General features: G+C 40.2%; 1 long non-coding RNA gene across 3 annotated transcripts; it reads right to left on the bottom strand.

Moving 5' to 3' along the window:
* Positions 1 to 283: 283 nt before the first annotated feature.
* Positions 284 to 27,914, bottom strand: LOC138432679 (uncharacterized). Of its 3 annotated transcripts, XR_011253940.1 has the most exons (7): positions 26,554 to 27,914; positions 26,386 to 26,469; positions 26,029 to 26,081; positions 25,723 to 25,786; positions 24,521 to 24,576; positions 24,168 to 24,246; positions 2,430 to 3,456 (listed from the first exon to the last, which is right to left on the bottom strand). It is a non-coding gene; the product is annotated as an uncharacterized lncRNA (long non-coding RNA). The 3 variants fall into 3 exon arrangements; XR_011253941.1 differs by lacking the exons at positions 2,430 to 3,456; positions 26,554 to 27,914 and adding an exon at positions 284 to 1,032 and having other exon boundaries at positions 26,386 to 26,472; XR_011253942.1 differs by lacking the exon at positions 26,386 to 26,469 and having other exon boundaries at positions 26,510 to 27,382.

Here is a 27,914-nt window from a genome sequence, read left to right as displayed (position 1 = left end):
CCAACTCTTTGCAACCCCATGGACTGTTGCCCACCAGGCTCCTCTGTCCACGGAATTTCCCAGGCAGGAATATTGGAGTGGGTTGTCATATCCTTCTCCAGGGGATCTTACTGACCTAGGGTTTGAACCTCGGTCACATGCATTGTAGGCAGATTATTTACCATCTGAGTTAATGGCTTAGTCCTACTATTAAATGGTTTTAATATTATCTTTTGAAATTAGAGGTTAAAATGGTCTTTTTCATCTTGCTACTCATTCTATGCCTTTTATTTTTATATATATATTTTTTTAATTTTAATTTTTACTTTATTTTACTTTACAATACTGTATTGGTTTTGCCATACATTAACATGAATCCACCATGGGTGTACATGCGATCCCAAACATGAACCCCCCTTCCACCTCCCTCCCCACAACATCCCTCTGGGTCATCCCCATGCACCAGCCCCAAGCATGCTGTATCCTGTGTTGGACATAGACTGGTGATTCGATTCTTACATGATAGTATACATGTTTCAATGCCATTCTCCCAAATCATCCCACCCTCTCCCTCTCCCTCTGAGTCCAAAAGTCCGCTATACACACCTGTGTCTTTTTTGCTGTCTTGCATACAGGGTCATCATTGCCATCTTTCTAAATTCCATATATATGTGTTAGTATACTGTATTGGTGTTTTTCTTTCTGGCTTACTTCACTCTGTATAATTGGCTCCAGTTTCATCCATCTCATCAGAACTGATTCAAATGTATTCTTTTTAACGGCTGAGTAATACTCCATTGTGAATATGTACCACAGCTTTCTTATCCATTCGTCTGCTGATGGACATCTAGGTTGTTTCCATGTCCTGGCTATTATAAACAGTGCTGCGATGCACATTGGGGTACATGTGTCTCTTTCAATTCTGGTTTCCTCGGTGTGTATGCCCAGCAGTGGGATTGCTGGGAAACTATAAAACTCCTAGAGGAGAACATAGGCAAAACACTCTCCAACATAAATCACAGCAGGATCCTCTATGATCCACCTCCAAGAATTCTGGAAATAAAAGCAAAAGTAAACAAATGGGATCTAATTAAAATTAAAAGCTTCTGCACAACAAAGGAAAATATAAGCAAGGTGAAAAGACAGCCTTCTGAATGGGAGAAAATAATAGCAAATGAAACAACTGACAAACAACCAGTCTCATTCTATGTCTTTTAAAGGTAAAGCTATTTGGCTGGAAAAAAGAGGAGAGAGTATTTTTAAGGACTGAGGGGCCATCATAAATTAGAATCCTGTGAGAGCCTTGCACAGCTGACGGTGTAAGAAACAGGTGCCTGCTGGGTTTCTCTTTGCTTTGACAAGCAGGTGTGTGGTTTGCAGCTTTTGCTGATCTATCCAGACACTCAAGTTCAGACAAAAGCAATCCAAAGTTCCTGTCATTTTTTGTTTATTTTACCGAAGTAACTCTTGTGAACTCCACCCAGGCCTGGGAGTCTGCTTGCCCAGGAATAATTTTACTGGGTACATTCAGTGGCATTCCAAATTTCAGAAGGATGACTATATAGAGTTGGCTAATACTCTTTTTTGTAGAACCTGGCCTTGTCTCTTAAAGCCTCCTGGAAGGCAATATCAGTATAACCTAGTTCTGTTCAAAGTAGATGTTTAAAGGAGAATAAGTCCCTAGTTTAGTGCATTTAAATTATCCTCCTACTCTTACTCATTCATAGGCATATTCAGAAAACCATGTTTTGCATTTTCCTGGGTAGAAGAACCACAATTTTCCAAAAATTCTCAATGGGTCAACTAACTCCAAAAAGTAAAAAACAACAGACATAGAGAAAATAATCAATGATTACTTGTCTTTGCTTTAGTATAAAGTATGATACAACATTGTAACATTGACTTCCTATGTCCTTTTATAATCACAACAATCAAAGGCTGATTATTAGGCCTTTTTTCCTCTCCTCAAGGTTAATGTGAGCATCTCCACAGGAGGTATTGCTCAGGGTGCCAGGCCCTTGAGAGGGCTGTTTGCCAAGTCAGTTTTAGGGGCAATCAGAGCACTGGTGGAATATCAGATGATTTTAGATGGCACCAGCTTGACATTTAGATAAACTCAGCTAGTCATGGATGTCTCCCTTGACATACTCTTTCAGTGCTTCCAGTTACAGCAGGAGCATAGTACCAGTTGGCATGGGGATTATTTTACCACTTCAGTAACACTCCCTAGTGTCTCCTTTCAACAGAAATAGCAGGCCTCCAGCTCAGTCTTCACTGGAAACTACATCTGACAAGAATTTAATAACATTACTTAGCTCATGGTATTTTTTTTTTTTTTTGGTATTTCTTTTTTTATTCTATTTAAGGCAAATAATCCCGGTTTTCAATTTTTAGTTAATAAGAACGTTTACTTTTTAAATAAGTACACTATTAAAAAGAACAACTTAAAATGAACAACTTAAAAATGTTTTTATTAGTACAGATGACACAAGGATATGATAAAATCATAAGATTGGGATGTAAATAATAGCAGTTTGAGGAGCACCAGACTAAACAATTGCTAATCAAGTCATGCCTTTTATTTTTACAGAGATTAACAATCTTTTAGAAAATTCGGTCTGTTTAGGATGTCTTATAACCAGCAATAGCAATTTCTAATAAGCTTTCCTGAAAAAAAAAAGTATTTTTATGAGAGATGGCTTTAATATTAATTACTTAGGATGCTTTTAAATGCTTATAATAGAAAACATGCAGGGTTTCCCAGGCGGCTCAGTGGTAAAGAATCTACCTGCTAATGCAAGAGACACGGATTTGATCCCTGCATTGGGAAGAACTCCTGCAGAAGGAAACAGCACCCCACTCCAATATTCTTGCCTGGGGAATCCCAGGGACAGAAGAGTACAGTCCGTGGGGTCGCAAAAGAGTCAGACACAACTTAGTGACTAAACAACAGCAATAGGAAACATAACTAAAAGTATCTTGATAAGAACTAATTCCTAACGGTTCCAGCATAGATTCAGCACAGATTCAGTCAGTGACTCAGTGACATCAGGGGTCCAGGTCCTCGCCATCGTTTCTTCTGCCGTTCTCAGCATGTCAGTTTTGTCCTTGTATTTGTTTTCTCGTCTCAGGAGAGCTGGATGGCACCAGCTCTCATCCAACAATAACCAGATTCAGAAAAGTATGAACCTTTTGTCCCTTTCCAGAGCAGAAGAAACCCAAAAGTTCCCTTATTTGCCTCCACATTTCTTAAGCAAGATTACACCTGTATAAAATCAAACATTACCAGGAAGAAAAGGAATTACATCAGGATTGCCTTAACCTAATGCTCACTCATCCACTGAGGCCAAGGAGGGACCAATAAAGATGATGGGATTTCATGGAGTATATAAGGTTTTCACAAAAGCTGGTCAGGGTTCTTAGGTAAGAGGAGACTCTGCCTGGGGCCCACCAGTGTAATAAACTGCACTCCACTATCTGGAAAAAAAAAAAAAAAGATTATGGGCTTAGTAACTGAACAGTGTTGGGATTCTCTTGGCAAGGAAGTAGGAGGGTTATGGCTGTTGAATTTCAGTCCACATTGCTTGCCATGAGCTTGCATTAACACAAGACTGGAACAAGTTAGGACATGCAGAAAGTCTAAGGATTAACGTTGGAGAAAACTCTTATTTCAGTGTCACAAGTAATAGAAACCTGGGCCAAACGGACAAGATACACACAGAAAATGGAAGCTAACAGTTTTGTTTTGTTTTTAAGAGTCCAAATAGAGTAAACTCTCAAAAAATTGTATCTCAAGGATTTAAAACACACTGGTTGGTTGAAAATCCTCCTTTATTCCACCCGCCTCAGCTATTGTGAGCAGGAAAGACCTGAAGGGCAATGCCGGGCCAATTTTTAAAGTGGCTGTGATTGTTATTACTTTTAAGAATACAATATTCTTTAAAGCTGCAGAGTAGAAATCCTGGAGGGAAAATGAGAACATTGAACTTCATTAGATTTTTTTTTACACTTTAACTTACACGTGGAGTATGTGAAGGGGCATCTTTATCTTGCCTGTGCAGAGGCCTTGTCCATGTTTTAATCCGGTCCTGACAGATAACTTTAGCTCCAGCAAATGAGATGTTCTGATAGCCTCCAACTCATCTCAGTTGAGTTACTAGTGTTATAAATGCAGTCTAAGCATAATTCTTGGCTTTATTCCCCACTCCAGAATGAATGGAATCAAATAAATGACTGAAGCTGGATCTGGACTGAGACATGCGACAGGAAATGGCCATTCAACAAATATTGACATATTGATTGAGCACATAAAGGGTCCCAAGTTCTTTGTATTTATTCTGTTTTCATCCAAACAATTACTCCATAATACAGTCATTTTTTAAATTTATCTTTAATTGGAGGGTAATTGCTTTACAATATTGTGTTGGTTTCTGCCATACATTAACATAAATCAGCCATAGGTATACATACGTCCCCTCCCTCTTGAACCTCCCTCCCACCTCCCACCTCATCCCACCCCTCTAGGTTGTCACAGAGCACCAGTCTGAGCTCCCTGAGTCACATAGCAAATTCCCACTGGCTATCTGTTTTACACATGGTAATGCAGGGCCAAAGTAAGGGAGTGATTTCTTCGAGTTTACAGAACTGGTAAGTATGGAACCAAGATTTGAACTTGGGCTTTTCTGACTCTAAATCCTGTCTTCTTTCCATTGAACTAACCTGCCTCCTGAGGGTCTGTGCAACCAAATACCAAAGAACAAAATTAAGAGGTTATGAAATGAGATCCAAGGTACAGGCTGAGATGTGAAGGAATAGAAAAGCAAGAGTCAAAACCCAAATCTAGGTGACAAACAGATATTTAACCCCTACTATGTGCCAAGCCGTGGAATAGAAGAGAGGTTGGGATACATGTCTAGACATGATGGAAAAGGGGAAGTAGGTGGAGATTCAATAGTGACCCCGAGACATTCTACGATCTCAAAGGAGGGGCTTTTTATGTGTTCCTTGGTGTGGGGCCAGAACAGGGAGTAGGTGTGGCTGGGACCTGGGGATAAACAGGCACACCTGGGCAATAGGAATGCACTTGGCTGGGTGGGGTTGGTGAAAACAACCTTATTGGTAAGCTTGCCTTTTCACAGCTGGGTGACATTTCCCTTACTTTATACTTCTGTGCATCTGAGGGCAAATTCTAGCTATCCAACTCTTAATTAACTGACAGACATTCTCTCCTTAATCATCATCCAAATATTTCCATATTTTATATACTGGTAGAATTTACTTTTATCTTGAATTTTAGTAACCGGAGTGTATTGGGGACTATTAAATCTCTAATAGTGTTGCCATAGCTGAGATCCCCCTGGAAAGAATATTGCTCAATTAGCATTTATTCTGTTCTCATTCCAAAAAGCTGGGCTATTGTTCCCTGAGTTGTCATCTGGGTGTAGCTGTTATCTTTGATATCTGTCACTTGGAGGGTAAATATTATTATTATGGTTGTTGGCCCAGATGATACCACATAGTTTCAGCTGTATGATTCATCTTGCAGAAAAGAATGTAATTTCTTTCAGTGTATCGAATCTAACCTGCCAGTCTTCATAATGGCCTGCATATTTTTGACCAGGTCTTCTCATACTTGGGCTTCCCTGGTTGCTCAGAGGTTAAAGTATCTGCCTGCAATGCGGGAGGCCTGGGTTCGATCCCTGGGTCAGGAAGATCCTCTGGAAAGGAAATGGCAACCCACTCCAGTATTCTTGCCTGGAGAATCCCACGGATGGAGGAGCCTGGTGGGCTACCAGGGGTCGCAAACAGTCAGAGGCAACTAACCGACTTCACTTTTACTTTCACTTTCTCATACTTATCAGTGCTACCGAAACAATGTGGCAGATATCTGTATCTAGCCAAATCTAAAGAAAAACAATGTTAGTGCTGAGACATAGTTTCAATTTGGGTGTACCAAGAGCCCATTTAGTTTCATTTATAGCCCAAAGTTGGATATATAACCCAAAGCAAGTTGGAAAAATCCTGGAAGATCAATCCATGCAAAAGAATTTCCTGAGCCAGAAAAATCAATGCCATACCCCTCCCTACCCCCTTTCTCTGAGTGCACAGACAAAGGAAACTACCCTACAGGCTACTGGGCAAAGGTCAAAAGGTACTTGGATCAGTTTAATGCTACTGACCCCAGGAAAGTACACATAAACTCATTTTACTAAATATGGTTGTGTCTCAAAAGCATTGAACTCATTTTTTCTAAATGTATTTTTCTGTATTTAAACATAATTTGGAGTTAGCCTGTAAAAATAAAGGTACTGTGAATATTGTCTGCTTGACTTAGGAGCAGCTCTATTGTGAAATAGCTAGAAAGCTCTGAAGCTGGAGTCAGAAAGAATCTTAGGTTCAAATTCTGACTCAACTATTTGATTCTGTATTACTTTAGGCAAGTTACACAACTTCCCTAAATCTCTTCATCTAAAATATAGGGATAATAAATTTTACTTTAGCAAATCGTTAGTTTGAATCCAATGAGATGATGCAAATGAGTACTCATAATAGTGAGTGACTCTGAAGGAGCTAAAAAGTGGCTATTTAGATTTAAAAAGCAATAGACTCAGTCACAGGTCAGGAAGTGAATGTACTTAACATGTAGAGTGACCATTTGATTATTGAGAAAAAAATTGGAGGCTTGGATATTTTGAAAATTCCATGTAAGATATACAGCAGAAAGTGAAAGGCCCTCAGTCGTCTCCAACTCTTTGCAACCCCATGGACTATACAGCCCATGGAATTCTCCAAATGTTCCAAATATGGGGTCATTGGTATTTGGAGATATACAGCAACCACCCTCCGAATACCAACGATCCCCGTATCTAAATTCGCAGCCTTGACCTCTCCTGCAAGCTTTAGACTCTGATATCCAGCTCCCCACAGGTCTACTACATCTCAACATGTCCAGAACTGAACTCAGCATCTTACCCTTCAAAACCATTGTTATTTCCTAGCCCGGTGGAGTGTGCCCGTAATTTACTCAGTCACAAAATTTAGAAATTTGAATGTCGTCCTAGAATCCTCCATCTCTCATGTTCCACCCTAAACATCTGAATCAAGGGCAGTAGAACTCTGCTTCTTAAACCTGGCAGAGCTTCAGAACTAGGGTACTTTGGGAAAATATCAAGTCCTGCCCCAGAGGTTCTAACAGGAGACAGGGATGAAGACCATCCCCATGGAAAAGAAATGCAAAAAAGCAAAATGGCTGTCTGAGGAGGCCTTACAAATAGTTGTGAAAAGAAGAGAGGCGAAAAGCAAAGGATAAAAGGAAAGATACAAGCATCTGAATGCAGAGTTCCAAAAAATAGCAAGAAGAGATAAGAAAGCCTTCTTCAGTGATCAATGCAAAGAAATAGAGGCAAACAACAGAATGGGAAAGACTAGAGACCACTTCAAGAAAATTAGAGATACCAAGGGAACATTTCATGCAAAGATGGGCACAATAAAGGACAGAAATGGTACGGACCTAACAGAAGCAGAAGATATTAAGAAGAGGTGGCAAGAATACACAGAAGAACTATACAAAAAAGATCTTCATGACCCAGATAATCATGATGATGTGATCACTAATCTAGAGCCAGACATCTTGGAATGTGAAGTCAAGTGGGCCTTAGAAAGCATCACTATGAACAAAGCTAGTGGAGGTGATGGAATTCCAGTTGAGCTGTTTCAAATCCTGAAAGATGATGCTGTGAAGGTGCTGCACTCAATATGCCAACAAATTTGGAAAACTTAGCAGTGGCCACAGGACTGGAAAAGGTCAGTTTTCATTCCAATTCCAAAGAAAGGTAATGCCAAAGAATGCTCAAACTACTGCACAATTGCACTCATCTCACATGCTAGTAAAGTAATGCTCAAAATTCTCCAAGCCAGGCTTCAGCAATATGTGAACCGTGAACTCCCTGATGTTCAAGCTGGTTTTAGAAAAGGCAGAGGAACCAGGGATCAAATTGCCAACATCCACTGGATCATGGAAAAAGCAAGAGTCCCAGAAAAATATCTATTTCTGCTTTATTGACTATGCCAAAGCCTTTGACTATGTGGATCACCAGACACTGGAAAATTCTGAAAGAGATGGGAATACCAGACCACCTACCTGCCTCTTGAGAAATCTGTATGCAGGTCAGGAAGCAACCTGACAACATGGAACAACAGACTGGTTCCAAATAGGAAAAGGAGTATGTCAAGGCTGTATATTGTCACCCTGCTTATTTAACTTCTATGCAGAGTACCTCATGAGAAATGCTGGACTGGAAGAAACACAAGCTGGAAGCAAGATAGCCGGGAGAAATATCAATAACCTCAGATATGCAGATGACACCACCCTTATGGCAGAAAGTGAAGAGGAGCTAGAAAGCCTCTTGATGAAAGTGAAAGAGGAGAGTGAAAAAGTTGGCTTAAAGCTCAACATTCAGAAAACGAAGATCATGGCATCCCGTCCCATCACTTCATGGGAAATAGATGGGGAAACAGTGGAAACAGTGTCAGACTTTATTTTGGGGGGCTCCAAAATCACTGCAGATGGTGATTGCAGCCATGAAATTAAAAGATGCTTACTCCTTGGAAGAAAAGTTATGACCAACCTAGATAGTATATTCAAAAGCAGAGATGTTACTTTGCCGACTAAGGTCTGTCTAGTCAAGGCTATGGTTTTTCCTGTGGTCATGTATGGATGTGAGAGTTGGACTGTGAAGAAGGCTAAGTGCTGAAGAATTGATGCTTTTGACCTGTGGTGTTGTAGAAGACTCTTGAGAGTCCCTTGGACTGCAAGGAGATCCAACCAGTCCATTCTGAAGGAGATCAGCCCTGGGATTTCTTTGGAAGGAATGATGCTAAAGCTGAAGCTCCAATACTTTGGCCACCTCATGCGAAGAGCTGACTCATTGGAAAAGACTCTGATGCTGGGAGGGATTGGGGGCAGGAGGAGAAGGGGACGACAGAGGATGAGATGGCTGGATGGCATCACTGACTCAATGGACGTGAATCTGAGTGAACTCCGGGAGTTGGTGATGGACAGGGAGGCCTGGTGTGCTGCGACTCATGGGGTCGCAAAGAGTCGGACACGACTGAGCGACTGAACTGAACTGAACTGAACTGAGGTATATATACTGTGGGAATCTACTTTCAAAAATAAATATGCTGAACTTCCACAAAGAACTGATACTCTTCAAGAGTTGGAAGCCACTGTTGTAGCACACAGTCTTACGAGATTATGTATATGTATCTTCATCTCCATTCCTGCGGCAGCTCCTTTACTCTATACCCTCATGTCTCTCTTTTTAAACATAATTCTATGTATTATTTTTTTATTTTTGGCTATGCTGTCTTCATTGCTGTAGGAGCTTTCCTCTCGTTGTGGCGAGTGCGGGCTACTCTCTTAAGTGGAGCATGGGCTCTAGGGCACAGAGGCTCAGCAGTTGCAGCTCCCAGACTCTAGAACACAGACTCAGTAGTTGTGGCACCTGGGCTTAGTTGCTCCGTGGCATGTAGGATCTTTCTGGATCAGGGATCAAACCCATGTTTCCTGCATTGGTAGGCAGATTTTTTTTTTTTTCACCATGGAGCCCCCAGGGAAGCCCCTCATCTCTCTCTTGAATCCAGAAGTCACTGAATTGGTGGTCACTCTGCATCTAGTTTCCCAGCCACCATCCCACTTCATCTATCTTTCCAGTGCTGCCAGATCTATGTGAACCTAAGCTTTAGAGGAAAACACATCTAAATTCAAATCCCTGCTTTGCTAATTACATGTCTATAACCTTGAGCAAATTAGTTCATCTCTCTAAGGTTCAATTTTCTCATCAGGAAAATGAAGATAATACTAATAACTATTATATGAGATTTGGATGGATGAAATTTATAAATCTCTTAATATAGATACAGGGACTGGAAGATAGCAAGCTATTAGAATTATTTAGCTAATATAATTCTTTTTGCTATTATGGCACAAATCTATGTAATTTCTGTTTCATTTTTTCCTCTGGCTCCTAGTTTCCTTTTCAGCGAATAAATCCCAAGTTAGGCTTTCTTCATCCCAATTGCCTTTCTCCTACCTGGACCTCTGGGCTTCCCTGATAGTTCAAGTTGTTAAAGAATCTGCCTGCAATGCAGGAGACCCCGGATTGATTTCTGGGTCGCAAAGATTCCCTGGAGAAGGGAAAGGCTACCCACTCCAGTATTCTGGCCTGGAGAATTCCATGGACTGTATAGGCCATGGGGTCGCAAAGAGTCGGACACAACTGAGCAATTTTCAAGTCACTTCACTTGCCTGGACCTCTAGTAATCACCAGTCATGAAGCCTCCTCTGATGTGGCATTTGTTCTTCCACATTTCTTCCCAGGACTCATACCTGAGGCCTGCACAGACTATACAACTCAGCCAAGTGGGAATTTGTGTGATTTGGTTCATCCACTGCCCAGGTCTGACTTACCCAACTACCACCTAACCAGAAGGTGCCTTGACACTAAATAAGCTAATAAACACAATTCTCTATATGTCTTGTATAGGCCCAATTTACCACAGATAAAGGGCATACAGTACATAATTATACTCTCCTCTCTAAACATAAAGTTCTGAGTGTTCTTGCCTTAAGCAATACCTAAAGCTTAAGCTCAGACAGAAGAAAAGAAAAGTAGAAGCTCAGGTAAGCTCAGGCAGAAATAAAGGGAAACAGTCTGGAGAGAGTTCATTTTCTGGAGGTGGGCTAGTTTGGTGGTCAGATCAGCTTTGTTACTGTTGTTGAGTCACTCAGTTATGTCAGACTCTTCGCACCCCAGGCTCCTGTCCTTCATCATCTCCTGTAGTTTGCCCAAACTCATGTTCATTGAGTTGGTGATGCCATCCAACCATTTCTCCTCTGTTGCACCCTTCTCCTCCTGCCTTCAATCTTTCCCAGCATCAGGGTCTTTTCCAATGAGTCTGCTGTTTGCATCAGGTGGCCAAAGTATCAGAGCTTCAGCTTCAGCTTCAGCATCAGTCCTTCCAATGAATATTCAGGATTGATTTCCTTTAGAATTTTCTGGTTTGATCTCCTTGCTGTCCAAGGGGTTCTCAAGAGTCTTCTCCAGCATCACAGTTTGAAAGCATGCCAATATTCTTTATCAGGGAGTGAAACATCCCAATTCCAGAAACTGTGCCTGGGGATATTTGAAGGACTAGGGAGGCAGAGTGAAGCCCTTGAGAAAAGAGATTAGCAAGACACAGCAACAACTATCACGATGATGATGCTTGCTAACTTTTATTAAGTTTTCATTTTAGACCAGGTGCTATGTTAATTCTTTTACAAACATTTCCTCTAATTGCTTCATCAACCCTTCAAGAGGTTAGGTACCAGATGGAAAAACTGAGTCTCAGGGGGTTAAGAGACTTGCCCAAGATTACATGGCTGCTGAACAAACCCACTCCCCCCCCCCAGTTCCCCCCAACTCAATTCCCCCGCAAAAGACTAACTGTTAAGTGCACTTAAAGCAGGGATTTCAGCTCACTGAGCACATGTCCCAGGGGCTCTCTTCAATCAATTTGCATACTTCACTCAGAAGAGCAATTAGTTCCTGTTTCTTTCATCCCCAGAATCCCTTCCTCTTAGTCCAGCCAGACAGGTCTGAGCCCGCTGGTTGTAAGTGAGGCTGGAGCAGAGAGTGACCTGGGTGATTCAAGTGCCACTAGGTGGACAATATAGTTGTAGACACTGACCTAGACAACACTATGCTCTTAAATCACACAAGAATTCTATGATAAATCCACTAGACTCTGCCCATCACAGAAAAGTAAATAACCTCCCTAAGAATTAATTTTGAGGAATTAATTCAAAATAGTCAAGACATGAGGCCTCAGTAGTTATAATACCAAAAAAAAGCCTAACATCATAGGAATGAATAAGTAATTTTTGGCTCAAACTTACAAAAGCAGTCATTAAAACTCACATGACAAATTGTGCCTGCCAACTTTGAAACAACAGAAAATAGACTTTGATAAGCTAAAATTTCAAAAGGAGTCAAAATTGTATCTACCATATGGACATAATTATGTTTTTGTGCAAAGCATAGAGGATAACTCTGAAAGAATACACCACATTATGAATGGGTGGTAGAAGCAGAAATCATACTGTTTATTTTTCATAAGTGACATCTTATAGTATTTTTAATGAGCATAGTTATTTCTCAATGCAAAAAAAAAAAGCTTTATTTTTTAAAAAATAAAAAGAACTAGTCTCCTAGAAAGTCCTAGTACATTTTGAAATTGTTTCTGAGTCTAACTCAGCCCACCTCTTATTTTCTTCATTATGCACCCATGATCCCATGACCCAACAGCCTGGTGGCCTGTGGTAATCAGAGCTGTTAAGTAACTTCCCTGAAATTTTAAGGCTTTTGACATTTTCTCCACTACCTTATAAAGAATGTTCAACAGGTTTTTGGCTTCATAACCTACCAGAAATCCATTCTTCCTCCCAGCTGTCCATTTTATTAGAATGATGTGTTGAAACACAGGACCACACAAGCAAGGGCTGGTTTTAATTGTTAAACATTCCCCATTGTGTCTGGTTTCTCTCTGCTGCCTGATGGGCTCCACGAGAACTGTAACCTCGTGTTCCTGAGGGAGTCCCAGCCCAAATAGGACTGCCCCCTGCCCCATGCCAACAGTGCATCCTGAGCAAATGTCATGCCACAAGCCATGTCACAAGCTTGCATCAGCTAATGATATTCCAGAACCCTTCCCTGAGAAGGAAGTGGATGCCAGGTGATCACAGTGAACACAAAACTGTCAAAGGATCCTTGTTACTGTCTTCCAGCGATTGGTACATTTGCAAGTTCCGTTCCAAATATGTTGGCAGCCATTTTACTCCAGGAAGCCAGGGAGGGGAAAGTCTGTTCTTGCATCATTACCAGCAGCCTGGGGAAAACCCAGTCCTTTCATACACAAACCCAGCTGGCTGCATTTGAGTGCACAGAGCCTAACTGAGTCTCCTTACCAACCCATGCCTTTGGCAGGTACTTAACTCAGCACCCCTCTGAGATTTAGTAGAGAGCAAAAAAATACTCCAGTGGCACCTTTCAGACACGTAAGGGTGAAACACATGTGATTTTCCACACCCTTGAAGATTCAAATTCATTTCCATAAAGCAATGTTGCTCTATATGACTCTACAGAAACCACAACAAAGGTAGTGAGTGAAGGCTATCTGTATTACTAGAAAGACACTTTGACACACAGTAGATTTTCAAAGAAGTGTGACAAGTGCAGTGCACGGCTAGATGAATCCGAGGAGATTGAGAAAAAGAAGCTGTAACAGTGCAGGAAGGACAGGGGCATCAGGGGAAATGTAGATCTATAGATGATAAAGGAGGGGAAAAAAATGGAAAGAAAAGAAAACCTGGGGCAAATTTCCATTCTGCAGGAAAAAAAAAAAAAACCCACCCACTTTTTACCTCACTTTGAGTCTACATCTGAGAGTATAAACAGCGCTGAGGAACTCAGAACCTTCTAACCCAGTAAATTCACTTTTCCACAAATTGTTTCCTCATCTACAGCAAACTTCACATCTTCTTTCAGCCTTCCTCTCTTCCCCACACAAATGAAAATAAAGAATCTCTGATATTGATGTTTTGCGTTTATTTCTTTTTAATTTTAATGAAATGAGTTAAGACTGAGGAAATCAAAAATGCCATAAAGCGAATTGGAAAAATACTCTGCAGAGACTGACAGCCACTTTGGTGTTAGTTACCCCTGCCTCCTCAGTAAGTTTTGCATGACTGTGGCCTTGTCCAGCTCTCACCAGAGAGCCAAACAAACTCAGTATAAATCAGCACCATTTATTAACACTTCATGTTATCAGACTATGAGAAAACCCAGAAGAAGAGTATAGATGGCTTCTTCCCTTAAGAAACTGAGAATCTCAAAATGCTGCACACATAAGCCCCAGCTAAGATTGTAAAGGATCTCAGAGCTGGTTAACAGTAAGAAAATGCACATTCATCAGATAATGAAGAAAATATGGGAGAAAGAAAACCCTTCAGAGATCCTAAAAGATTTTATAGTACAAAACGTGATCCATGGGAGTTTGTTAGAAATGTAAAGTCTTGAACCTACCCCAGATCTCCTGAATCAGCATTAGCATTTAACATAATCCCCAGTATAGATGTGTGTTCACTAAAGTTTGAGAGGCATTTCACTAAGATTTCTCAAGCCACTTTACACCCACTGTTAAAAGGAGCCCAGTCTGGCATTCTGTAACAATCTAGAGGGTAGGAGGGAGAAAATATGACTGTTTCTCGTTGTACAGCAGAAACCAACACAACATTGTAAAGCAGTTACCTTCCAATTAAAAATATTTTTTTAAATTGATCACAATATGGCTTAAAACTTTACATGGGTAAAGTGACTGAAAGTCGCTCAGTCGTGTCCAACTCTTTGCGACCCCATGGCCTATACAGTCCATGGAATTCTCCAGACCAGAATACTGGAGTGGGTAGCCTTTTCCTTCTCCGGGGGATCTTCCCAACCCAGGGATCAAACCCAGGTCTCCCACATTGCAGGTGGATTCTTTACCAGCTGAGCCACATGGGAAGCCCAAGATGGGTAAGAAAAGGTATCGATAGTGTAGAGAGAAGACCAACTGTTGGGGTTTCTAGGGAGGGGTTTGTTTTGTTTTGTTTTGTTTTCAAAAAAAAAAAAGGAGGCATTTCAGAAAGTGCAATAAAACTAATCAAACAAGTACAGGAAGAGGGTAAACAGGGGCTTCAGTTACTGATAAGCTTGATATGAGTCAAATGTCTGCGGCTACCAAAAAAGAAAAAAATTGAAAAGCAAGCAAGTACAAAAGCTAGAGGCTGCCCTACTCAACCTTACACTTGTCACATCTTATCTTAAGTGCATTCAGTTCAAGATAGTGCAATTAAGAAACATAGAGACAAACACAAGAACACGCTCACTTGAGAAGAACCATGATAGCGAAATTAACATAGCGACCTGGGGAGGGTAAGGGGGAATTGTTGAAGGAATTAGAGTTGGTCAATTTGTTTAAGAAAAGTTTGGATGAAAAAGAAGCTCAAAAATATGGAAGAAAATCATTTGGCCTGTGGACAAGCTTTTGAGAACCATCTGTTAAGACATCTGAAGACCATTCAGGCCCCATAAATTTGTCACTTAGGACTTCTCTGGATCTTCAGAGCATCTTTTGCAAAACCCAACAAGGCAGAGAAGCAGCTGTCATTCTCCTCAAATTACAGGAGAGCATGATCAACAATGGAGCTTGGTCTAGAGCAAGGTTTTCTGAACCTTTGTCTAAGGTACTTTCATTACCCAGCTTGCTAAGAAATTCCTGCTTTGGTAGTCATTACAGAAGAAAAGGAATGAAACATGACCCAAAAAGTTTATTTTGATTTTTCTTCTACCCTGTCATCCAGATAGAGTTGCCGCTAGCCTCATGTGCAGCTGTGTACCTGACACATGGATAGTGGAACTGAGGCACTGAAATTTTATTTTCTTTTAACTTAATTGAAAAACAATAATTATTTTATTTAAACTAATATTTAACTCAGTTTTGAGAAAACTTTAAGACATTTTAGATACATAAATTTAGTTTTTCAACATTATGAGATCTAAATATTATTTTCAATGACAATTTAGCATCCTAATTGATGTGGGCTGTATGTGGAAAATATGCCCCAGATATCAAATATTTACATGGAAAGAAATACAAAATATTTCAGTATTTTATATGTTTTTATTCTAAAACATTTTAGATATACATTGAGTTAAAATATATTATTAAGATTAATTTCACTTCTTTCTTTTTACTTTTATGATGTGTTTATTAAAAACTTATAATGATCTATGCAGCTCACATTATATTTCTATTAGACACTCCTGTTCTGTGTCATTCTGAAAAAGTTTGAAAAGGAACTCAAACCTCTCTCTCCAAGCTAAGGCTGCCAGTGATTGACTTTTCTATCAAACATGCCTGACTTCATAAGGAAAGATGCAAACCCCACTGAGAAGAGCCTGCTTGCCAAAATTTGTTCCTCCATCACCCCTCCAAGTATTGCAGAGGTTTGAGTCGAGTCCCTTAGGAATGCATAGTTTCCTTGCTGCGAGACACTCTCAGACAATGAAATGAGACATTTCTGGAATGTATTAAATATAAGGAGAAATCCCTTCTCATTCCTGCTCCTTAATTTCAGGTGAGTGGTGATCCCTTAGATGATTCACCTCTTTTGCTATTTCCTTGTCACCCCTTGGGTGAGACTGGTCATAGAGGAGATCACCACCCTGTTCCATCCTCTGCAGGAGAATCAGTAAAAATCAAGCTGTACATACACTTGAATAATAGGAATGAAGTTACAGATAGCTCAATTCTTCCCATCTCCCCCAGACAAAGCCCAAAAGCTCACCACTGGGAGCTGTGGCTTAAGAAATAAGCTTAGACTACCTCATTCCTTTCTTCTCCACCTGGCTAACTCCTGCTCATCCCAGTAAAGATTTCTTCTTTCAGTAAACATTTCCAATATCCCAACTGCTAAATGTCAATGTCCTTTCCTCTACCCCTGTTGTACCTTGTGACTCCTTCTTTCATATTTATCACCATTCTCTATGTCAAAGATCTCCTAGAATCTCCTGAGGTATATTTCCTCATCATCTCCTGACATTCTTAAGGTAAAGGCCAACATGCCAAGGACATCCTGACTTTTGAGAGACTCTGACTAGTTTATGGTCCTAGGAGTAAGTAAGGAGATAGCCTAGAGTATATGACGGTGCTTCCCTAACCTCAAGTAGCTACATGCCAATTTCATATTTTTTACCATACCTGAGATCTTATTAATAAACATCTTTAAATAACTCATATTTTTCATTTAGATGTATTTAAGGAAGGAACTTTACATCACTGTCATAAATGGAAAACTAATATATTTATACGCATTGATAGTATATAGCAATTAAACATTTATCCATTACCGCCTAAATTTTTCTCTTCCACCACCAGTGGTACACCCATTGCACAGAGGAATAACGGTCTAGAACGTCGTGGCAGAACAGATGGAAGTCTGACTTATGGATATGCGCTCATGAAAATTCCACAGAAAACTAATTTGGCTTAGGATATCAGCTTTTTCAGAACAAAGACTTTCTCTGAACCAAGATCCATAAGTATGAAGATCCTTTTTCTGAACTCAGAGCTGAGGACAGGATGGGGCATAGGGAAGTGCAGGAACCCAGTAAAGTCCAAGAAAAGCAAAATGGTCCCAAGAAACTCATTCTCCAATGCAGTCTACCCCCAGGCTGTAGCTCCCAGCAGTGGCATCTGGGTAAGCAGCACCCTGTGAGTGTTGGCATGGAGAAAGAGTTTAGCTGGGAGGCAGAAAGAAGCAGGTAGATGTAGTCTGAAGTTTAGAGTGTACTATGCATCCCAAAGTGACCAGGCAAGCTTCTCAAGTGCTTCACTTCCTCCTCTATCAAATCCTTTTTTTTTTTTTGGTGATAGTTTCATAATCTCCCTTAAACCAAGTTCTGCAGATAAAATAAATTCAGCTTGACTTTTTCTTCCAAGTTCCCCTTTTTCATTTGGGGGTTACAGTTTTACCAGCACAATTTAGTTGTTCTGTATCCATGCATGTGAAATGGAATAAAGCTTCTCCCTTCAGAAAAATCACCTTAAAATTCTAGGACCTCAAACTTTATTACAATCCCCCAGGTACATATAATGACTTTAGATCTAGACTACATGTAGTTTTCTGTACATGATCTTATTTCAGCCAACTCTCAAATGGGGAAAAAAACAATTGTATTTAAAAAACTAAATAAACATGAATTTTACATGATATATCCGTAGGGATTTAGGCAATTAGGATGGCAAAAAAAAAAAACCAGCTTCTGATAGCTAAATGGGTAAGAAACAAGCAGTTTCCTTCACAGCTTATAAAACTAAGGTGCTGCAGAGGTTATTTTGAAGGCAGATTTCCACGAACTGTCAATCACTTTCAGTTAACAGAAAATTACACCCATATATTCTTAGAAATCTGTTTTCTTCTTACTACACAGTGCTAGGGTGATAACGTTCCTCTTTGAGGTGGTGTATATTAAATACACGTGGCTTGACACGAAAATGCTAGGGGATTTTTGCATACTTTCCTAGCCTAGATGCACATAATGCTCTTAGAAATATTTTGCAGAGGGAAATGTTTTATGATTTAACACATGTTCCACACAATCTTTTTGAGTAGTGGAAATATTGTTCTAAAACTTAATGGCTCTTTAGAAGAAAAGGATTATTTTCTTGGTAGAAAAAAACACACATTAACAATTGCTATGTTTAACATGTATAGCTATTCCCTTTTTACTCTTTTGCTTGAAATATATGACAATATTGCCTTTCTAGGACCCTTTATAAAGTATGAAGGCAATATTAGTCTAACAGAAATTAATAAGCAGAGCAAATAATATTTTAATAAACAGTAGGGCCAACACATAAATATAACTATTTTTACTATGCAAAAAAATGAATGACCTGTAATATTATTAACTTTTAATGTTAATTGTACCTAATAATAGCATGCACTTTCACATTTACATTTTCTAGTCTCAGAGACTTTCATATTCATTATCTTCTTTCAGTTTCTATGAAACAAGATAGCAATAATATTCTCAGTATAACTATGAATAAGTAAAAATCTATAAAAGTAAAATGGGCTTCTCTGGTAGCTCAGATGGTAAAGAACCTGCCTAAATACTTTTCCCAAAATAACAAAGCAAGGTAGTAATTAACTAGGACAAATTCTACCAGTTTGTCTTTTGGTCAAACGAACTTATCAAACTATGGTGCATCTTCATACTGTGTATCTACCTTGAAAATTAGACTGTCTCATGCTTCTGCTGTTTTTCCTCTTTGGAACCTAATGTGTCACTTGAACATAGTCCCAAGAAAACCTCACTAATAATTACCTAATAACATCCAGACTATGCTGTAAATGATCACTGTGTTGGGCAGTCTTTTGAGAGAAATATCATTATTCCCATTTGACTGATGACAAAACTGAGGATTAGAGAGCTCAAGTTGTGTGTGCATGGCCAGACAGGCAAGAATTAGACAAGAAATGGAATCTGGCTCTAGTAAACTACAGACCCAGCCGGCATCTTTGTCCCTCCCTAAGACTCCTCAATGAGGTCACAGAACTCCAGGGTCATCTTCCAGCCAATGGAATTGTTAAAATGGGGATAGGCAAAGAAACTGACTGAAGTTGATCTTTATATAAGCTGGAAAATTACTTTGGTGAATCAAATGAATCATTATATTACACAAAAATTATCCGAAAGAATTCATCAAGCATTAAGTGTTCATGATATCTTGTAAAGAAAAATATTAGCAAGTTGTTGTTAACTTCACAGGCAACTACTCTGAAAAGACAGTTATCCACAGTGATCACTGTGGTGCAGATCTGCAGAAGACTACTGGTGAAAAAAAACCCATTCTGTGTGGGCAAGACTGTGCTTTTGTAGACATGTGTGGTTCCCAATCTGCCTGTGCTTCTTGGGACTCTGTCTGTTCCTCCTTCTGACTGCTGAACACTGTGGCATCACCTTTCCAACTGATGCACAGTGATAGGTCTTTCCTCTGTCTAATACCACTCCTATCTGGAATCACACATTTCCTGGATTAGAAGGCATTCTTTAGTACTCTGAAGCTGCTAACAATATCAGATTGCATATGAGAATACAAAAGTACGTAAGCAATACTGCTTAGAAATAATTATTCTCTTTTGCAACACCTATCCCCTAATTAGTATCTGTGAAGCTAAACCCAGTGATATCAAAACTGTTCAGAAGGAAGCTTTCCCCAGAGAATAGAGCCATATGTAACATGGATAATTGAAAATTGGGTGTATTTATGCTTAGAATCATAGAAATGAAAGAAGATTTAGAGATAATTACGTCTCATGAACCACTAAGGCCCAGAGAGATAAGCCCAAGGTCACAAAGGTAATTAGTGGCAAAAGTGAGCCATGAACCAACAATGTCAGCGTCTTGGTTGAATGCTTCCTCTAAACCAGTTATGTAGAAATGCATTTTTAAATAAACTCGGTCACACTCTCAAATATGAGGTTACTGCAAAAAAGATTTCTAAGTATATGCATATTGAGACCCTCACATGCAGACAGTTTTTAAATGCTGGGTATTCCTAATTCCGACCTAAGTGAAGAGACCTGAGTTCAAGTTTCAATTTTTAATGAGGCCCTTAACAACAAGTGACTTTGCCATCATGGGTTAGTCTCCTGAACTATAAAATGAAGATGCCAGGTTCATTAGGTAACAACTGACCAAAACAGAAAAAAAAAAAAAAACTAACTTAAGCAAAAACTTCAAACTGGTTTGTGTCCAGGAGCAGACATGTTTCAGGTGAGTCTTAATCCAGGGGTGGAATCATGTTGCCAGGACCTAATGTTCTCCTATCTGTCTACTTTGCTCCTTTGTATTGCTCTGCTTTCAGGCTCCATGTGTCATAAAATGGCTACCAGAAACTCTAGGCCTATATCCTCCACAAGTCCTCTGAGTCAGGCAAAATCAACAACTATGTTGGACAAAATGCCTTTAAGGTCCCTGGCATTTGCTCTGATTTCTGGATCTGTGAGATCCTACTAAAGTCTTACTTAGAGCATCAGGATGTAGGAACTGTCTGGAGGATCTAAGGACCTCTCTGTACCCCCACAAAGGAAGGAATTTGTTACTTTCTACTGCCATGTCCTTGATGTGACTGGTGCTTCATGGTGTGCCCCACACTTCAGCTCCTCCTAATTGTAGTTTCCTCCATGTAGTTTATTGTCAAATGTCTTTGCCTTTTCATACACTCTTCCCTCTACCTGGGATGCCCTTCTTCCTTATCTGTCTGCAAAATGCTTACTCACTGAACAAAACATCGTTTTTCCTCTGAAATCTTCCCTGATTATAATACTCCCCTCAAGTGAAACTGATCACTCAGTTGTACTTTGGCCTTCCTACCTACCTATACTGGAATATATACCATATTGTATAGTATTCATCTATGTATATGTCTTCTCTAACGGGGCTTCCTCGGTAGCTCAGGGGTAAAGAATCTGCCTGCAATGCAGGAGACACAGATTCAATCCCTGGGTTGGGAAGATCCCTTGCAGAAGGAAATGGCACCCACTCCAGTATTCTTGCCTGGGAAGTCCCGTGGACAGAGGAGCCTGGCAGGCTGCAGTTCATGGGGTCACAAAAGAATCAGACACAACTGAACAACAGGTTCTCCAAGGAGTATTTCCACTGCCATTTGGAGATGAGCGAGCATGCCTTATCTTTATGTGCTCAGGGCCAAATACAGTTCCCAAAACATAACAATCATTTGATAAATTTTGATGAATCGATAAAATCTGGTTCCTTTGAACTAGAACATTACTGACTCTCATTCTGTCACCTACAATACAATTTAAAATAATGCATCTGCCTCCCACACTTCAATCTAACTCTCTATCAATAACAAATGATTTTACAGTCTAATATGTTCATAAAGTAGAGTTAATCCTGCTTTCTAATCATTTGTAGGATAAATGTTTATTTGGTTTTCACATAATGAATGAGATTCCATCACTAAATCTGAGGCATCTGAGCACTAGAAAATGTGCTCCCTAATACCCATACAGTTATATAATGTATCTCAGTGTTACATTCATTGTCCTAGGAGTTCTTTGATGCATATACTGAAGAATACTTTTTAAATTATTTTATTTATTTACTTTTTTTCCAATTGTGCTGGGTCTTTGCTGTTGTGCAGGCTTTCTCTAGTTGCAGCAAGCGGGGGCTACTCTTGTTGCAGTGGGCTGGCATCTCATTGCAGTGGCTTCTTTTGTTGCAGAGCAAGGGCCCTAGAGCGCACAGGCTTCAATAGTTGTGGCGCACATGCTCAGTAGTTATGGTGCACAGGCTTAGCTGCTCTGCACCATGTGGAATCCTCCTGGACCAGGGATCAAACCCACGTCCCCTGCATTGGCAGGCAGACTCTCAACCACTGGACCACGAAGAAAGTCCTGGAGAATACTTTTAATGAAGTTTGTTGAGTGTACAATTTGTGTTTCCTATCAATATTGCTCAGCTACTGTGTTTAATTTGAGAAAAAATGTCTCTGTGTTTTGGGAATCTGTTAACTGATAATATTCCTACTCACCCTCCATAGCCAGAGGTTATTATGCCAGAGGACTCTAGGGTGCAAAACCTTGCTGTAGGGAGCTGCAGGACAGGGATCTGGGTGCAGGGTATTCACTCTATGTGCCATACCTATATTCCACTTCATCATTTTTATACAGGAAGAATTGAATTTTTTAAAACCTAGGAAAGGAAAGATAATGTTCAAAGAGGAAGGCAAGCCATTCCTCTTGTTTTCAGTTACAGGAATGATGACATCTACAGCAACTAGCAGGGGAGACCAAGGCCCGGGTCCCTGGCATAATTTGCAGGACTCACTGTAGCCCAGGAAAAGCTCCGCCTAATGGGTTGCATTATCGACTTGGGTGTGGCTATTACTTCTTAGACCTCAATTATGAGGTTTACCATCAGTTTATTGCCAGCTTTGGAATTTAAGGAACTTGGTGGGAAATATTATCTAAGCTCGATGAGGTTTCATTTACTTAACTCACTGAACATGACTTGGAAAAACAAGCCAACAAACGAGGTCAGAAAGCATGTATGTTTACCGGAAGAGTTCACATGGTATTGCCATACTGATGTTATTGTCATTGCAAATCCACTTAGAGACCACCCACTACAGCACTGAGAAAGAGTTACACCCTCATGCTCCTGCTGTAGAAAGTCCACTTCTCGGGTTTCTTGAATGATTCATGCACTCTCTCAAATCCAGGCTTGGGACAGACTGTCCTGTCTGCCTGGAGTACACTTCTCTCACTGACATTCTGGTTCCCCAGTTTCATCTAGTCAACCTTGTTTTCCTTCAACTCGCAAGTTCTCCAGGAATACTTCTCAAGATCTCTTGGACTCAGTCATACCTCCTCATGTCTAGAGCTTTTCCTTCCCTAGAGTTCAATGCTGCCTCCTTTGGTTGAGGCATGTAAAGTCCTCAGTGGCCAGGATCCTTTCTGTCATGTTCACAGATGTGAACAAGAAATTGGGAGTGTGGAGTAGTCTTATCAAATTTGGGGGAAATGAACAAAGTGTTCTTTTTATGTTTATACAAATGCAAAAAGGGGAATATCTGGGAAAGGAAGAGAAAATAAAAACCAAACTAACATTCCACTATATTTAAATTCCCTCTTATGTACCAGGCACTAGACTATGATGTGCATGGGGGCTACAAAGCCCAATAAATCATGATTCCTGCTCAGTGAATTATAGTTGCCTTGTTTGAGTCAAAATACAAGAGGTTGATGAACCAAAAGAAAATTTGTTGGATTCCTGAAATAAGAAGAGGAAAATGAGAGAAAGAAGAATTGGAAGGTGAGGGGGGAAATAGGCTTTGAACATTTTCAAATTTCATTGATTCCTTTTACCTTCTTCACCTGCAACCCAAAAAATACTCTGAATTCAGATTTGTGTTTTGTAACTGAATATGGAAATGTTAAAGCCTGTTTCTTACACTTTATAAAGACATTTGGAGACTCTTTGCTTTGTATGCTACAGTATTATTTTTAAAAAGAGCTCAATCAACAAATATTACAGAACCATTCCTATGGGGCCAGCACTGTGCTTACTGCTGTGGGCTGTATGCTTTAAAAGAGATGCTTTATCCTTCCTTCATATCTCAGCTCTCCACATCCTCCCAAGATGCATAGCTGTTTACATTTGTGCATTTATCCTTTTTCATTTTCCCTTTGAATCAGCACTCTGTAATTGCAGTAACACATTTTAGTGCTCTGTTAGGTGAGGAAGCTGAGATAGTTGCCTATATGACTCAACCAAGCTCATGTTCTCCCAAGTTTCTTTTATTTGAAATTCCACCCTCATTCTGACCACACTGCCTTGGCAGAACCACTAAGTACAAAAGATGACAATGATTAAGTCCCATCTCCTAAACAGAAGATACAGTACAGATTTTCTTCTTACAGTAAAAAAATAATACTAGTCTCCATCTGAATGTTAGAGCCCATAAAACTATGCAAAGAATGCTCACATATTAAATTTCCACAAACTTACAAAAAAAGGAAGATGATCAAAAATGTGTTTATCCTTGGCAATTGGGGTTTTCTTCCAGAAGATGGCTCTGCAGAGGCAACTGTAAAAAAAAAAAAGAGAGAGTCATCTCTTCCCTATGCATTGATGGGTATACCTCATGGAGCCTAGAGTGATAGGATACAAAAAAATATATATAAATAAGAATGCTGCAGGAAACCTGGATTTGATCCCTGGTTTGGGAAAATCCCCTGGAGAAGGGAATGACTACCCACTGCAGTATTCTTACCAGGAGAATTCCATGGACAGAGGAGCCTGTCAGGCTACAGTCCATGGGGTCGCAAAGAGTTGGACACGACTGAAAGATTAACACTCACTCGTCAGAGAAAGATGGCAGTAGGATTTATCAGCCTTCCAGGGAAGCATTTAAAGCCTAAAAAAAAAAAAAAAAGTCAGTGACAGTGTAGAGAACTTCTGCACACAGGGTGTACTCCTAAGGCAGTTTCAATAAAATGGCAGGTCAATAAAATGGCCCTTTTGCCCAGTATAAAGGGACAGAGTACAAACAGATGCTGAAGAAAAAAGTATCTTCTCCTTCTATTCAATTCTCTGGAATGTTGCAAACTGTTGTAAACATATAGCTTAGTTTTTTCTCCCAAGACTGACTCACATTTTACTAAAAACAATTTGTACACCTCTTAATAGTTGACCAAGTGTGTTATACTGCACTGGACAGAAAAGTGATGATAGAACAAAGCTAACAAATTACTTGGGAATTAACATCCCCTTGCCTAAAAAAAATAAAGCCTATGCAACCACACGAGCTTCTTTCCCCTTCCAAGAAAATTTAACGTCTAAAAAGTCAAGTACAGTCTCAGTTAAATTTCAAAGGGAGATAGGGGGTTTAATAAGGGAAGGACTTTTTCTTGGCTAGGATCATATCTGCCTCTCTCCAAGAAAGTCTGGAAGACATTGAACATTGTAAACCTGCAGTTCTCAGAATCTAGCACCACTTTCCTGTGGAGCCTTTCTATCAAATCACCAAGGAGTACCCGGAAAACGAGACTAGATTGGCATCCCCTTGCTTAGGGTGTTTCAGTCAGCTCTGTTCTACAAATGAGCCTGGAGCTGTAGGCACCCTTCAGGCTGGAGCAAAGAACTTGGTGGGTGGCCTAGAGGAGAGTCTGGGCTTTGTAATAAAAAGACTCAGTGATGGTGCATCTGGGCATGAGAAGCTGCCGAGGAAGATACTCAAAGGTCCAGGGAAAGATGCCAGTCCACATCAAGACTACATAAACACTGCAGAGAATCAGCCCAGGTGCCAGGCTAACACTGTAAATAAAGTATCTTGGCTTTGTCCTTATTAGAGGGAAGTCATTATCTTAAGGAGTATGTTACAGTTACATGGAAAAACATAGAGAGAAATACATCAAAGGTGTGGGGAACACTAAAACTCAGCAAACTTATTGTGATTATAGTTGTTAAAGCGCTTTCCCGCAAATTATTGTGTTGAATCTTCACAACTCCAGGGATACAGGTTTATTGTGAGGCTGGAAATGAGATGTGAAATGACAACTACCTTGCATGTGGCCACTCAGTGCATCTTGAGACCACCCCAGGGAAAAGAGGCCGGGTCCCCCATCCTGCACACAGAAGGGGGTCCATGTTCAGATGCTTGATGACCCCAGTCCCCACACAGTGAGTTCACCCACACATGACTGCGCCAGACCCCACCTCAGACCCGACATCTTTGTTATGACTAATTCCACCTTTGGAATGTCTGTGGTCAGTTAATTCCAATTAAGGCTTCCGTCCCTATAATCCTCATATGCCAAAAGGAAGTCAGTTTCCCTCCCCTGTTCTTAACCCCTTGCATGCTCTGTACCTCTTCTCTCTGGCTTCTCTCCTCAAACCACTAAACCCTTTGGAATCTTCATCCTTTATGTAAAAGAAAAAGAACCAATAAACACAGCATCTCCCCACATTAAACTGTACATTTCACCTACCATAGCACTAAGGATAGGGGTGACAATTTATTAACCCATTAATGCCACTTTAGAACCACCACAGCTCCATCCTGGCATCTTTGACATCTGACAATCCTACTATGTACACTTACATGTTTCTATCATCTACTGACCTCTGGTCACATGCTTTAAGACAGAACACTCCTCCCCTCAAACCCAACTTCTGCCATTTTTCTAGAAAACGTCAGTGTCTTTGGGAGCAATCCACCTAGTACCTTCAATCTGCTGTTTCTTGGCCTCAATTCATTGAGTCCTCCGGCTCCTGGGTCTTCATTTCATCAGAGTCCATGAGCATTCCCCTAAAAGGACACTAAGTAGTTGGCTATATGAACTACTCACCACCAGCACCTTCAGATAGATGTCTCTTCTTATACTGCATTTACCTAGCAAATTCCCAACACAGGATCAATGCCATCTTGGTACCTAGAAGGTTGAACACTCCTAAGTAAAATGTTAAGCCATTCAGATTATTGTCATAATAAACATATGGTCTCTGATCTTAAATCCTTAATATTCATCTCAATCTTTTCACTTGATTAAATTTCCTCCCTACTATCCTATACATCTCTATTGAGGCTATAATCTTTTTCTTCACTGCCCTCCCCCGAAAAAAGATGTCTAGAGACAGAAGAGGAAAAGGAGGGGATATGGTGACATAAAAGCTAACTTTTGAGGGAAGAATCCTCTACTCTCTATAGAGTATTTATTTATTTCTTAAATAAAGAAATCCTTAGGGCTCACCCTGAGCTCTCTTGTCTGCTCATTTTGAGAAGTATCTCTCACCTACTTCTACAGTTTCAATTATCTTCTTTATGCAAAGGACTTTGAAACCTCTATTATCAGTCCAGGTCACACGCCTATGTATCATTAAAGCTTAAACTCAACATTTCAACTTATACATCTAGAGAATATCTCAAATCCTTATGTTGAAATTGATCTCTGTCTCTGTCACACACACACACACACACACACACACACACACACACACACAAATTGCTTCTCTTATCTCCTCCTCACCAAAATGCATCACCACCCATTTGGCAAGGCAGAAACCTGGTAGACATCCTTGCCTCTTGCCTCTGCCTCACCCAAGTCATCAACAACTGCTACTAATATTATCTCCTGGCTTTTTCTCAAATTCAGCCACTTTTCCCTGTTCAAATAATGAACAATAGCCCTGTTCAAACAAGGAAACTAAAGCTGAGAGAGGTTAAGACATTGTACAATGCCACACAACTAGAAAGTGACCAAGCCTACTCATCTGCCTCCAAAGCCCATGATAGAAGTGGGAGGAGAATTTTGGAGGGGGCTCTCAGAGCCAAAGAAGCACAAATTAGACTGTCCCAACTGCAGAGTGGCCCAAAACCAAGGGGAAAAAGGCACTGGGGGTAACCAGTCTTCCAAGGAAGCATTTAAAGCCTCAAACAAAATCAGTCAATCAAAGAACTTCTGTGTGCAGGGGTTTCTCCTGAGGTAGTTTCTACATGAAGCTAAAAAATGGCCCTTGTGCCTAGAATGAAGACATAGGGGGTACAAACAGATGCTGGATAGATGGAGAAAGTATCATAGAATGTGGCCATTGATGGGCATATGTCATGAGTGAGTGAGTACTCTTTAAGGCACCGAGATTTTGAGGTTGTTTGTTAACATAGCATAACCTGGTTTATCCTGAGTCAATCTCGTTTTGTTTTCATTAAGGCTTCTGTGGTACTCTCACTGTCAAGTACAGAAAGAAAGAAAGATC

The sequence above is a fragment of the Ovis canadensis genome, chromosome 2 (assembly GCF_042477335.2).
Source record: "Ovis canadensis isolate MfBH-ARS-UI-01 breed Bighorn chromosome 2, ARS-UI_OviCan_v2, whole genome shotgun sequence".
Lineage (NCBI taxonomy): Eukaryota > Metazoa > Chordata > Mammalia > Artiodactyla > Bovidae > Ovis > Ovis canadensis.
This window is presented reverse-complemented; position numbering and strand designations above follow the sequence as displayed.